Below are 15106 nucleotides of genomic sequence, written 5' to 3'. Positions count from 1 at the left end.
GACTTCTCAGGCTTCGTTGAACGGCCAAAGCTCATCGAACCTGCGACACCAGCAGAGAACGGTAAAGATCGAAAGACTGAGACGGTAGGAAACGTGAAGGACCAACCCAGATGATGAATTCGTAGCCAATGTCCACATATTGATATCTCTTCGTCCTCATAGTGAAATCATCAGGACTTTTAGCCCAGTATAAAAACAAAGTATTGTATTTATAAAGCGCTTTTCACGACCTCAAGACGTCCCAAAGCGCTTTACAGCCAATGAAGTATTTTTGAAGTGCAGTCACTGTTATACTTGTGGTCGAGTGGATAATCTGCGGATGCCGAGACAGACAACAATGTAGCTTAAGAGCAATTAATTCTGCAAAGTCTCACTTGATAATACAAGTCACACATTCGAAACGAATGTGGTAAAGAGAGGCTAATATTGTTGATAAGAAATAGTTAGAATACAACTTCACATTGTTGTACCTCGGACTAGAAAAAGTGATGGGATGTACAGAATGGTATCCGATCGGCTGTGGGTGGCACCGAATTCTGCATTGGTTTCACCCCTCTATTACCAGTGGCTCGTTGATCTTGGGGTATGATTCTCGCTTTGGGGATTTGCTGATTGTTATGTGAGAGATCCCGGACGAGCCCTGCTGTGTTACCATTTTTCGTTCAAAATCACGAATTGGTTTCTCACCTCGTGTCAGCGGTGCAGTCGGCAGGATTGTCTTAATTCCAGTGCATGGAGGACAGAATGCCGAGGTTCTGTCGACGACAACACACACGGAGAAAGGGAAATTTCCCAAGATGGTGTTCAAATTGAAGCTGAATGTAAATGTATCCCAATTCACGTGACCTCATGAATGGAGAATGAAAATGCTCCTCCAGTGGGCGGTGATCGAACCCGCGCCTCCCGCGTGGAAAGCAAGAATTTTATTACTGAAATAACAAAGTCCGCACAGCAGCCGGCGGCATGCGTTCAGTTCGAAACCTGTCCAAAAGAACATACAGTCTCAGAGTTCTCCTGTCATAACCTTCTTCATTCTCTTCTGCAGCCGTGTCGGATTTGTCGCTTGCAGCTGCGATGACCCAATGATTTAGGCGTTAGACTTGCAATGTTATTTTCCAACCCCGCTTCGACGCAACACACGTGGAGAAAGGAAAATGTCTCGAAATGGTGCGCAGATTGAAGCTGAGGGCGAATGTCGCACAATTCACGCGATTTTATGAATGGGGAATGAAAATAATCCTGAATTCAAACCCCGGCTTCCCACATGACAAACGAGAATTCTATCACTGAGACAGCAAAGTCAGCACATTAACAAGCTTGAAGTTTCCAGTTGGAAACCTGTCTGAGAGAACAAAGTGTCACAGATCTCGTGTGATAACCCTACCCATTCTGATTTACAGCCGTGCATCATAAACGTTTGCAGCTGCGATGGCCGAGTGGTTAAGGCGTTGGACTTGAAATCCAATGGGGTTTCCCTGCATAGGTTCGAATCCTGTTCGCAGCGCTCGTTTTTAAAGTTTCTTCAATAATCAAATACATGTGAAATGGAACGAACGGACCTTGTTTGCTCCCTCAGAGAGGTGCTCCATCGCCAACGACGCTTTTAATTCGGAGCCCAATGGTCTCCAGCAAAATTGCAAGACACGTGAAGGAATCTCTATCAAGCTCCATCCGAAATTCTGCTCGTTCGCAGAACTTGACATTGACACTATTTGTTTCCATACTTCAATCTCTCCCTGTCTCTGTTTCTTGACTCTCTGTGTTTTCTCCTGTTGGACTTCTCAGGCTTCATTGAACAGCCAAGGATGATCGAACCTGCAACACGAACAGAGAAGGGTAAAGATGGAAAGACTGCAACGGAGAAGCAAAGCTGCAAACCAGCTGATGAATTCGCAACTAATGTCCACACATTTATCTCTCTTCGCCCTCACAGTGAAAAATCAGCAATTTGAGTCCAGTACACTTATGGTGGAGTGTATAATATGCGGATGTTGAGACCGACACCAATCGAACCGTTGCCGTGGTGATGAAAGCGCTGAATCCTAAACACTGGACCACAAGGAAACGCTGAAAATTCTTTGCTGTGAACAAGCAGAGCAACGCGGCCTTTCCTACTTATCCCTTTGTAATTCAGGTCATTTTCGGGCCAGACAAGCTGCTCACACAAAATGGTATTTTCTGTTCAAGCTACTATCGCGACAGAAGGTGATGTTCAGGCAATGAAAGCACCAAGTGCAAGTAGGCATGTACATGAAATGGAAAGTGAGGTAAAATACTCCCACAAGCTGGCGGTGTAAATGTTTCCATTTCCAAAATTCACTCACCGAATCAATGCAGCTCCTGGGAAAACTGCAAGGCAAAGCAGGTCCATGGTGAATCGTTTGACGCAACTGGCAGTTTAAAGTGACATCTCCTGCTGCTTCTGTGGAGAGTGAGGGAGAGTCACTGTCGGTATCTGCGTAGAGTTTGATTTTGTACAGAACTGTACAGAGAAAGAGTAAATATACCGGGGCTGTGAGATATTCTATATTATTCATATTGACGACAGGAATATCCGCAGTCAGAAGCTGAAAAGAAGGGAGAGACAAGAGGCCTGAGAATAAACACAGAGCTGAATGAATCACGGAAGAGTGAAAGAAAAATAAATGTCATCAGTTCCATCGTATCCGGTGCGCAATCTTGGGAGCTCCCCGATGGACTGGTGGATAAAATTCAGTGCTCCCACCGCCGCGTGGTTCGATCCCCGGTCAGGAAATCAACTTTAGTAAGAGTTATGAACTTATTAAATTAATTACATGAAGAAAATTAAACCATGTTCACAGCTGAATGACTGCTTTAATCATCATTAATCAACCGATAACTTTCTATTTCAGACTGAAGGAGATACTGACGTGGTTACCGAGAGACAGTCAAAACTTTAATGAGAATTTTGTGCTTTGATGTGATGAAATTTCTTCATTTTATAGACTGCATCTACAGAGTGGGATCAAAAACTCAGTGCAGTCGTTGTTAAATTTGACATTAACAGGCAATTGTCTCCGTTTATCACAGGAACGCCCAGACCGGTTCTGCGATCAAGATGAAACTAACGCAACAAGGAACTTCTGACACAACACGAAACGCATCGGGCTGTGACAAAAATTCCCACCGTTTTGCTTTTCCAAAATAAACGGTGTGACATTCATTCTCTGAACATAGAAACAGTCTGGTCTCGCTCACGACAGAAATCTCCATGTCACAGCGAACCAGCTCTCCTGCAGCTGGTGCGACCTCCCTTGTGGCCTTTCGGGGGCTTGTCTGACAAGGAGAATTGTAATTACCGTGAAGCCAATGTTCCATTCCTTTATATGATTCATGTGCCTGATTTCCGACCGCAGGGTAAATGGTAGAATATTAGCCCTGCTCAGCTGGCAATGATTCCTGTACATTTTCTTGCTTCCAAAGCATGCGTTGAAACTCTGGAACTTTGAGGCGATGAATCCTTGAGGAAAAGTGAAATAAGGGCTCGAACAATCAAACTTTCACGCTAACGGATAACACCGCCGAGAACAGGTGAAGAGATCACCTGCTAAACCAATAATACACTGGGCTAAACTTTGAGTTTGCAGCGACAAATATAATAACGGTCTACAGTCAGTCCAAGATGAATGGTTGAAACTTGCAGGAGTGAAAATGCAACCAACCGGCCTTCACTCTTAAACCAGCAACTATGAAGAAAAACATGCCGCACAAATACTCGATTTCAGTGCGGTGACACTGGGCCAGAGTAAAGCTCAGTTAATTTGATTGCCGAGTGGCTGGAGGGTGGATTTGGAACTCCTGACCGATTGCACTGCGCATTTTCCAGATCTGCTTGGAGCACCAATCACTTCACTTCATCACTTACAAGGACAATTCGATTCTCGGTTTCTTTTCCCTGACGATTGATGAATTTTACAAATTGGAAGCGATCAATATCAAAGCTAAACGCGCCACCGACATGCTCACAGATACAAAGCGGCCACACTCTGCTTCAGTGAGATGAAAGTCAAGAGCGATTTCACGGTCGAATGTAATGGCGAACAAAATTGATTCAATGAAAGTTCAGGTCGTTGAGGTGCCATTAAAGTCCTGTTTGTTTCTATTGAACTTCTTCCCAAAGCGTTTGAGATTCACGTGGGACGATTTCGGGACGTTATTTCCTTTTATGCAAATGTTTCAACTGCAGTTCAAGATCAAAATTCCTGGGACCACAGTTGTTCACATTTTGTCGGTGCTGGGACCACTGCTGTTCACAATTTATCGGTGCTTGGACCACTGTTCACAATTTATCGGTGCTGGGACTACTGTTGTTCACAATTTATCGGTTCTGGGGCCACAGTTGTTCACAATTTATCAATGGTGGGACCACTGTTGTTCAAAATTTACATTCATGATTTGGACACGGGAATCGGAATTACAATTTCAAAATTTAGGGACGGCACCTAATTGCGAGCTGTACTTTATACAAAGGAAAAATGAGAAAAATAAAGGAAGACATCAGTAAATTTGCAGAATGGGCGTGTAAATGGCAAATTAATTACAATATTTGTTGTGTACTCCGTTGCCTTTTTGCACCCCCCCCCCACCCCAAATAACTCACACTTCTTCAGATTGAATTGCATTTGCCACTTTTCCATCCACCTGTCCGCTCCATGGATATCTTCCTGCGGTCTGCAGCTTTCCTCCTCACTATCAACCACAGGACCAATTTTTGTATCATCTGCAAATTTCTTAACCATGCCCCCTACATTTAAGTCTAAATCAATGATCTGTACCACGAAAAGCAGGGACCTGGTAGGAAGCCGCATGGAACCCCACTCGAAACAGCCTTCCACACGTCGACCACAACCACTTGGTTCCTGCCACTCAGCCAATTTTGGATTCAACTTGCCAATGTCCCTTGGATCCGATGGGCTTTTACATTTTTGACCAATCTGCCATGTAGGACTTTGCCAAAAGCCTCGCTAAAATCCATATAGACTACATCAATCGCGCTACCCTCATCGATCCTCCTTGATACTTCCTCAAATAATTCAATTCAAACGACCTTCCCTTCACAAATCCACACTGACTGTCCTTGATTAATCCGTGCCTTTCTAAATGACGATTCATACTTTCCGTCAGAATTGTGCTCAATAATTTACCCACCATCGAGTTTAGGCTGACTGGCCTTTATTTACTCGATCTTTCCATTTTTCCCTTTTTAAACAATGTTACAACGTTAGCAATCCTCAAATCCTCCAGCACGACACCTTTTGCCAGGGTGGATTGGAAAATGATGGTCAGAGCCTCCGCTTTTTCCTTCCTTGCTTCTGTTAACATCCTGGGATATATTTTATCTTGGCCTGGAGATTCAGGTGGAGCGATTTGAGGACTTATTTTTCCTATTTGCAAACGTTTGTACCGCAGGTCAAGATCACAAGTCGAAGTCCAAATTTGGACGAGTTCCGACTTTGAACCTCAAATCGTGAATTATGCCCCCACCACAACGAGCCCAGAAACAAGAACGTGTCCTTAAATTAACGTGTGGCAGACACATTCTATGAGAGGTCTGTCTGGACAATGAAAGGGCGTTTTTGAACAGTCATCTTGCTATCCGTTTCCTCCTGAAACCTGAAAAAAGACAAACAACACAGTGTTATTTTGTCGCTTAATTCCACAAATTAGGTAAAATAATATGCTGTGTAAGGCACTGCTGGGAGTTGAACCCAGGATCTCCTGTTTACTAGACAGATGCTTTAACCAGCTAAGCCACAGCGCCAATTGATGATGCAGTAGCCCCACCTCCTCGCACTAATATCTATCAGCGACACTTCACTATTGGGGGTTCAGGCCGTTTCATCTCTGTCCATTTCGCCTTTCCGTTCACCTGTGCATTCCGACACTGACTGGATTTCTCTCTGTGTTTATCTTTGTGTTTCCATCAGTGCGTTGATACACGGATGATTATGTGTGATTGTATTTGTTACATTACATAAATTAGGGCTTCAGACAATTCTCGCTCTGACATTGGAGAACTATTGAGCCGAACTTTACAGCGAAGTGTTGTTTATTGTGGTGCTGAAACTAAAAAATCGTAAGAGGAGCAAAAAGGGAAAAAGGAGTAATACTTGTGAGGGAAAATTAGGACAACTCTCAACGTTTTTACAAGTATATTAAGAGAAAGAAAGGAGGCTTAGCGTAACTTGGGCCGCTTAAAAACAGATGGAGGTGATATTGTAATTGAAAATCAGGAAATGGCAGTTGCTCAATTTTTACTTTGCATCAGTTGTCACAGAAATGGATGAGGATAACATCCCAGAGACACGAGGAAAACTGTTAATAAATCACGGGGATTCGTATAAGTAAAATAACGGCAATGGAGAAAATAATTAGGCTAAAGATAGACAAATCTCCAGGACCTGATGTTCACCATCCCAGGGATTAAAAGGAATAGGTGAGGAAATTGTGCATGCTTTCGTCATGATTGATCAAAACTCTCTTGATTCGGGAATTGTTATTTAACGAAGAGCATCTGGATTGGAGGCTTCTGTTTGAGAAAGATCTCGAAGTGATAATTGAGAGACCGAAAATGAAGCTGTTTGGCAGGAGCGCTGATGCTTTCGGTTGTTCGCTGCTCTCGTGTTGCACAATTATTGAGCGTGCGTTACTTATTTATAGCAGTATGGGCTCCTGAAATGACCAGGTTGTGAGTTCGAGCATCTTCTAAAACAATCAAACCTTTTACTCCGAACATTTTGACTGGAGTTCAAGGTACAATTGGTATGTTCCATAACGCATCGACTTCTTAGTGTTCCCATGTGGGCTCTTGGGTTCCTCTGGTCTACCGTCTTGCAATAGGAGGTGCCAGTTTACTTGTTCATAGGGGGAGAGGGGGCTTTTAGCGGCATCTCACATGGCAAAGGGGCCGTTACGAGATATTTAAATCTAAAGAACCAAACAAGCAATTCTTCTTTTCGTTAAGCCGATATTCATCGGTTGGAAGTGTCGTGTGGGGAAAATTTGGAAGGGAAATATTCTGCCTGGTGTCACTGTGCAACGGAAGAAATTATTCAGCTTACAGATGTTACTACGCTGAAAGGTCGAAAGGCCTTTTCCAGCTCCCGTGTGGGACAAGTTCAGCTTTTGAGCCGCTGGGTAAAGTGTGATTTTAATTGCTGCTAACGAATGACAAGACATTTGGCACAAACAAGAAGAATTATAAACTCACGAGTTCACTGCCCATGTTTCTTACATCATGTTCATCAGGAACAATGATTTTCCTCAACACGTTACTGAGAATTTTATCAAACGGACCTCACCCTTGCTCGACGGCTGCAGGGATAATTCAGAGACCTCCCATGAATACGTACGATGGGAGCTTCTGTCGTATCGAGCCTGGGTAGCTCAGTCGGTAGAGTATCAGACTAAAGTGGGTAGTGAGATGATGGTTCAGCGTTTAACTCCCTATCCAGGCTCCAAATTACTGAACAGCTGGCAAGCTGTGTCTTTGCAGCGGGACCTGCGATGTGTTGTCAAAGCTTCGGTATTATCTTGTATCCCAGGGATGGGCAGTAATGCGCTGTCTGAGGCGGTTCCCGATCAGGAATTCAACTTTTACAAAATACTTTACTGTATTAGTTCACTTTATTAACTTGTCAAAACTGATTAAACACTGTAAAAAAGACGAATATTTGTTCAAATCGCCATTAATCAACCAGTAACTTTCTGTTTCCGGCTGAAAGAAATGCTAACTTTATTTATGCGCTCATTCACCAGGCCGAAATTAGGGAGTTCAGAGGGGAAGAGAAAAAGGAAATATGACTTTCGACTGACGGCCAGCATAAAATGGAATCCAAAAGTTTTCGACAGGCATGTAAACATTCAACGGGTTGTAAGGGGAGGGGAGAGGCCGATTAGGCCCGATAAAGGAGATCTGCTGATGGAGGCAGAGGGGATGGCCTCGGTACAAAATGAGTACTTTGCATCTGTCTTTCCCAAGAAGATGCTGCCAGTGTCTCAGCAAAGAAGGTATAGTTAAGATACTGGATGGTCTAAAAATTGAAAAAGCAGAGGCACTTGAACGGCTGGCTGTAATTAAAGTGGATAAACCACCAGGTCCGGATGGGATGCATGCTCGGTTGCTGAGGGAAGTAAAGGTGGAAATTGCGGAGGTACTGGCCATAATCAACAAACATCCTTAGATATGTGGGTGGTGCCAGAGGACTGGAGAATTGCAAAGGTTACACCCTTGCCCAAAAAAGGGTGTACGATTAAACCCAGCAACTATCGGTCAGTCAGTTTAACCTCAGTGGTGGGGAAACGTTTAGAAACGATAACCCGGGATAGAATTAACAGTCACCTGGACGAGGGTGGAATGATTAGGGAAAGCCAGCACGGATTTGTTAAAGGCAAATCGTGGTTAACTGACCTGTTAGAGTTTTTTGATGAGGTAACAGAGAGGATAGATGAGGGCAATTCAGTTGATGTGGTGTATATGGACTTTCAAAAGGCGTTTGATAAAGTGCCGCATGGTAGGCTTATCATCAAGATTGCGGCCCATGGAATAAAGGGGGCAGTAACAACATGAATGCAGAATTGACTAAGAGCAGGAAACAGAGATTACTGGTGAACTGTTGTTTTTCGAACTGGCGAGAGGTGTACAGTGGCGTTCCCCAGGGATCAGTGCTGGGACCACTGCTTTTCTTGATATACATTAATGACTTGGACTTGAGTGCACAGAGCACAATTTAAAATTTGCAGGTGAAACAAACCTTGGAATGGTCGTAAACAGTGATAAGAATAGTGATAGACTTCAAAGGATATCGGTAGGCTGGTGGCATGGGCGGCGACGTGGCTGATGAAATTTAATGCAGAAAAATGAGAAGTGATACATTTCGGTTGGAAGAACGAGGAGAGGCAATATAAACTCCAGGGCACAAATGTAAAAGCGGTACAGGAACAAAGAGGGGTTTATGTGTACAAATCGTTGAATGTGGCAGGGCAGATTGAGAAAGCGGTTAAAAAGCATACGGGATCCTGAGCTTTATAAATAGATGTATAGAGTACAAAAGTATAGCTGTCATGATGAAACTTTATAACACACTGGTTTGAACACAACTGAATTATTGTGTCCGGTTCTGGACATGGCACTTCAGGAAAGATGTGAAGGCCTGAGAGGGGTGCAGATAAAAAATACTAGCATAATTCCATGGACGAGGGACTTTAGTAACGTGGATAGGCAAGAGAATCTGGGGTTGTTCTCCTCGAAACAGAGACGGTTTTGTAGAGATTTGATAGAGGTATTCAAAATCATGAAGTGTCTGGACAGAGGAGATGGAGAGAAACTGTACCTATTGGCGGAAGGATCATGAACCAGAGGACATAGATTTCAGGTGATTGTCAAAATAACCAAAGGTGACATGAGGAAAAAAATTGTTACACAGCGAGAGGTTCGGATCTGGACTGCCCGAGGGTGAAATGTAAGCAGATTCAATCATGGCCTTCAAAGGGGAACTGGATAAGTACTTGAAAGGAAAAATAATGCAGGGCTTCGGGGATAGGTTCTAGCTGGATTGCTCTTGCAGAGAGCTAGCACGGACTCGATGGCGCGAATGGCCTCTTTCCGTGCTGTAACATTTCTATGATTCAATTCTATGTGTAGGATGTAATGCAAAGGGAACAGAGCGTGCCACAAATCGACACGACTCTCAGTATCCTCCCAAGCAATGTAGTTTAAGAGCAGCTAATTCTGAAACGTCTTACTCGATAACTCAAGTCGTGGACTCGAAAGCAATTTGGTAAAGGGAGGCCAATATTGGTGAATGGAAATAGTTGGTGTACAACTTGATATTGCTGTCCACCCAAATAGAAAACGAGATTGGATGGACAGAAGTGGTCTGAAAGGATGGCCGATCGGCTGTGAGACGCAACGAACATTTATACTGGCTGCACAGCGAAACTAACAGCGGCTCGTTGGTCTAGGGGTATGATTCTCGCTTCGGGAGTTTCGTTTGCGTAATATACGAGAGGTCCCGTGTTCAAATCCTGGACGAGCCACTTTTTATTGGCTTCTCACATCTTTTCAGTTTTGTTGTTGGGAGAACTGAATTGTGGCCAGAGGATGTTTGAGCTCCAGTGGACTGAATGCCGAAGTTTCGTCGGCGCAACACACATGAAGCAAATAAAATGTCTCAAGATGATGAGGAGATTGAAACTTAATTTGGATTTTTCCCAATTCAGGCGGATATTAGATGACGGGATAGAAAGGCACATCTCCAAGTTTGCCGATGACACCAAGATGGGCAGCATTGTGAGCAATGCAGATGAAAGCATAAAATTACAGAGAGGCATTAATATAATAAATGAATGGGCAAAATTGTGGCAAATGGTTCTGAATTTCGTCAAGTGTGAGGTCATCTACTTTGGACCTAAAAGGATAAATCAGAGTACTTTCTAAATGGTGAAAAGCTCGAAACAGTGGAGGTCCAAAAAGACTGAGGGGCCCATGTACATAGATCATTAAAATGTCATGGACAGGTAGAAAAATAATCAAAAAGGTTAATGGAATGTTGGTCTTTATATCTAGACGACTAGAATACAAGGAGATAGGCATTATGATTCAGCTGTACAAAGATCTGTTTCGACCACACCTGGAGTGTTGTCTTCAGTTCTGGGCAACGCACCATAGGAAGGATATATTGACTATGAAGGGAGTGCAGCGTCGATTTACTCGAGTGCTGCCTGGACTCCACAGTTTAATTTACGCGGAGAGATTACATAAACTCGGGTTTGCCTCGAAATAAGTACATTAAGTGCTGATTTGATCGAACATTTCAAAATATTAAGTGGAACTGGTGGGGTAAACAGAAACAAAAATATTTTCGCCCGTTAGCGTGTCGAGGACTCGGGGACAGAGCCGAAACATTCGGGTCAGGACTTTCAGGCGTGAAGTTGGGAAACACCTCTGCAAGCAAAGGGAGGCAGAAGTTTGGAACTCTCTTCCACAAACGGCAGTTGATGCGAACTGAATTGTCAATTTTAAGACTGAAATTGATAGATTTTTGTTGACCAAAGGCATTTAGGGATATGTGGCTGAGGCGATAATATGCAGTTAGGTTACATATCAACCAGGATCTCATTGAATTGCGCAACAGGCTCGAGGGGCGAAATGGTATACTTTTGCTCCTCAGTTCCTCATTGTTCCAGAATGATCCTGCATTGTATTGGGAATCGAACCAAGGTCTCCAGCGTAACAAGTAAGAATTCGACCCCTGCACAACCAATGCGCGCGTTTGTAACAGCAGCATGTGTCCATTTGGAATCCGATCTGAATGAACATGCCGTTTGCAGCTGCGGTGGCCGAGTGTTTGAAGCGTTGGACTCAAAATTCAATTGAGGTTTTCCTGCCCAGGTTTGAATTCTGCTCGCAGAGCTGCTGTTTAAAGATCACTTCAGTGCTGAAATAGGTTAATTGGAGTTAATTGACCGCATTTATCTCTCTCCCAGAATGAGAGATTCTCCAGCGAGGCCTATGATTTTAACTTGTGTCCAATCTTCTCTTGCAAGATTTCAAGACCCAAGAAGGAATCTCTCCCAATCTGTAACTTAAATTCTGCTAGTTTGCAAAACCTGACATTTATACTCTTTATTTTCTTTGTCTGCATCTTTCCATCTCTCCATGTCTCTGTCTCTTGTCTCTCTGTATTGTCCACAATGGACTTCTCAGGCTTCCTTGAACGGCGATGGCTGATCTATCCTGCAACAATAGCAGAGAAGGGTAAAGAAAAAAAAGACTGAGACAGCAGGAAAATGAAAGGTGCAAACTAGCTGATTAATTCGTAGCTAATGTTTCCACATTCGTGGCTCTTCGTTCTCATAGTGAATGAAAGCAGCAATTTGAGTAAAGTGTACTTATGGTGGAGTGTAAACTATGACGACACCGAGACAGACGACAATGTCGTTTCAGAGTAATTCATTCTGTAAAGTGTTACTTGATAAAACAAGTCGTACATTCAAAACAAATTTGATAAAGAGTGACTAATATTGTTGATATTAAATAATTAGTGTAGAACCTGATATTTCTCTGCATGGTATATCGTACAAGAAAGCGAGATTGGATGGCCATGGTGTTCTGAAAGGATGGCGGATCGGCTGCGTGCCAGCGAAATTTTACATTGGCTGCACGGCTCTGTTACCAGTTGGACTTTGGATCTGATTCCCGCTCAGGGAGTTTTACTGGCTCAAATCCCGGATGACCCCTGTTGTGTCCCCGTTTTTGGTCAAAAATCACCAATTGGCTTCTCACATCTTTTCAGCGATGTAAAAGGCAGGTTTGACTAATCTCCAGCAGAGCTTGTTTGAGCACCAGAGGACAGAATGCAGAGGGTTTGTTCACGAAACACACGGAGACGAAAAAAAAGATAATCTTTCAAGAAGTTGTACAGATTGAACCCGGAACATGAATTTATCCCAATTCAGGCGATCTCATGGGTGCAGAATACAAAAAGGTAAAGGAAGCTGCATTGGCCTGGAACCAACCCCTGGTTTCCCGCCGGCAGGCGAGGATTCCACACTGAGCCACCAATGCACACACGGCTGCAGGCTGCACGTGTAGCGTTGGATACGTGTCGAGAACATGCAGTTTGACAAAGTTCCTGTGATAAGCCTGGGCAGTCTGCTCGACAGCCGCGTGCTACCTGTGGCTGACCAAAAGAGCAGGTCAAGCATGGCCTTGAAATTCACTGGGGGTTCGAAATCACTTCACACCGCCACTGTGAAATGCTCAAATAAAGAAGATCTGTAGTTACCAGGCAGTGTTTACTTCTCTCAGAAATAAAGTTATAATCCAGCACTACAAAAACCTCTAAGATTTCACGACATTCGACGAATTTCCTCTAAGCTGCAGCTTAAATTCTGCTCAATCACAGAATTGGAGATTTATACTATTTTTCTTTGCATGAATCTCTCTATCTCTGTCTGCGTTTCTTCACTTTAGGTGTTACTCCCTAATGGACTTATCCGGCTTCCTTGAACGGCCAGGTCTGCAAACCAGGGATGGGAAAAGGCTGTCGGATCTTCGTCCAGTTGTTGGATTTCGACGGGATGAGTTTTGCTATTTTCCGTCTCGGTTTTCGGAAAATATAAACCCAGATGGGATTTCCCCTGCTCGGGTCCCGTCACCTTCGGGTGCTGGGAATGAACCCGATCGATCACTCGGTCTTAATATCTGTATTCTCATTGTTTAACAATAAAATTACAGTTATTTTCAGGACACATTTTAGAAATTAACACATAACAGACTTATTCAAAAACGAGAAGCACGTGGGATTAAAGGACCGGTGGTCACGTGGGCAAGTAATTGGCTGAGGGACAGGAGGCAGAGATTAGTGGTGAACTGATGTTTTTCTGACTGGGGAGAAATATGCAGTGGAATCCCCCAGGGGTCGGGGTTTGGATTATTGCTTTTCTTGTTATATATAAATGACTTGGATGTGGGAATAGGGAGTACAATTTCGAAGTTTGCGGATGATATAAAAGTTGGCAACGGAGTAAGTAATGAGCAAGATAATAGCAGACTTCAGGAGGACATGGACAGACTGGTGAAATGGGCGGTCACGTGACAGATTTAACGCTGATCAGTGTGAAGTGATGCACTTTTGGATGAAGAACATGGAGAGGCAGTATAATCTAAATCGAACACTTTATGGGGGTTCCAAGAGCAGAGGGACCTGGGAGTTCATATTCATAAAACAGGATAAGTTGATAAGGCGGTTAAGATAGCGTTTGGGATACGTGGCTTTGTAAATAGAGGCATTGAATATAAAAAATGGAAATCATACTCATCCTTACAAATCAGTGGTTAGGCCTCAGCTGGAGTATATTGTACGGATCTGGGCACCAAACGTTAGGATGAAAAGGCATTGAAGAGGATTCAGAGCAGGTTGACCTGGATGATACCAGTGATGAGGGACTTCAGTTATGTGGAGAGATTGGAGAAGCTGGGATTATTCTCCTTACAGCAGAGATGGTTAACGGGAGACCTAATAGAGATATTCAAAATAGTGAGGGGTTTTGAAAGAGCAAGTAGGGAGAAACTGTTTCCTCTGGCAAGTGGGTCGGTAACCGGAGATCACAGTTTTAAAATAATTGGCAAAAGAACTAGAGGGGAATTGAGGAGAATTATTTCCGGACAGAGGGTTGTTAAGATCAGGAACGCACTTCCTGAAAGGATGGTGGAACCAGATTCCATTGGATCATTCAAAAGGCAATTGGGCATAATTGAAGAGGACTAATTTGCAAGGTTATGGGGAAACATCTGGGGTGTGGGTCTAATTTGAAAAAGCCGACACTGGCACGACGGCCGAATGACCTCCTTCTGTGATGTAAGATTCTCTGATTCTATGATTACCTTCTGAATCATTGCAATTGAAGCTATTCATTGTTGAGCAACCAATAAAATTATAACCGTGATATTCGGCTTCTCCATTCCCTTATGAATATCGCAGATTATAATATCCAGGCGGGGGTGAGACTGAATGGAGGATAGAGTGCGGAGATTGGAATGGAAGCCCAGCAGAATGAACTTGGTCTCATCAGTTTTTGTTATTTTTCCTACCAGTTGCCCGAAGCAGGCGGTGAACCTTCTTCTCGAGAGAGGATCGTCATTTCAGTTCAGAAGGAAAAAGGGTATCAAGAAAATCGGGTAAAACGCACACAGAATGATCCGGGACTTACAGCACACCCCTTTTGAACAGACACAGACACGGAATGATCCGGACATAAATCATAATTATGGTGCATAAGTTTCTCTTACGTTGACCATAAGATTTACTCTTTTTACAATGACACCAATGTACAATCTGATACTTCGCGACCTTACAATCTCAACACCATCCTGGAAGGAACTGTTGCTGATATCAGCAAACAATGCAAAACCCACCGTCTGCCGTTTCGAGAAGGATGGGACTTCAACCAGACCTTCTGGGTGGACTGAATGAGAGAAACAAAACTTAAACATCATAACGACGAGGATGGGATTCGAACCCACGCGTGCACAGCACAATGGATTAGCAGTCCATCGCCTTAACCTCTCGGCCACCTCGTC

At 43.6% G+C, this 15106-nt stretch overlaps 3 non-coding genes across 3 annotated transcripts; 1 reads left to right on the top strand and 2 right to left on the bottom strand.

Moving 5' to 3' along the window:
• The first annotated feature begins 1422 nt into the window (after window positions 1–1422).
• trnas-uga (transfer RNA serine (anticodon UGA)) lies at window positions 1423–1504 on the top strand. The gene has a single exon. It is a non-coding gene; the product is annotated as a tRNA-Ser (tRNA).
• Window positions 1505–5708: 4204 nt separating this feature from the next.
• On the bottom strand, window positions 5709–5782 carry trnat-agu (transfer RNA threonine (anticodon AGU)). The gene has a single exon. It is a non-coding gene; the product is annotated as a tRNA-Thr (tRNA).
• Window positions 5783–15024: 9242 nt separating this feature from the next.
• On the bottom strand, window positions 15025–15106 carry trnas-gcu (transfer RNA serine (anticodon GCU)). Its single transcript has one exon. It is a non-coding gene; the product is annotated as a tRNA-Ser (tRNA).

Source organism: Heptranchias perlo, chromosome 20 (genome assembly GCF_035084215.1).
Source record: "Heptranchias perlo isolate sHepPer1 chromosome 20, sHepPer1.hap1, whole genome shotgun sequence".
NCBI lineage: Eukaryota > Metazoa > Chordata > Chondrichthyes > Hexanchiformes > Hexanchidae > Heptranchias > Heptranchias perlo.
Note: the sequence above shows the minus strand (reverse complement) of the source record. Positions and strands in the feature narration are given on the sequence as shown.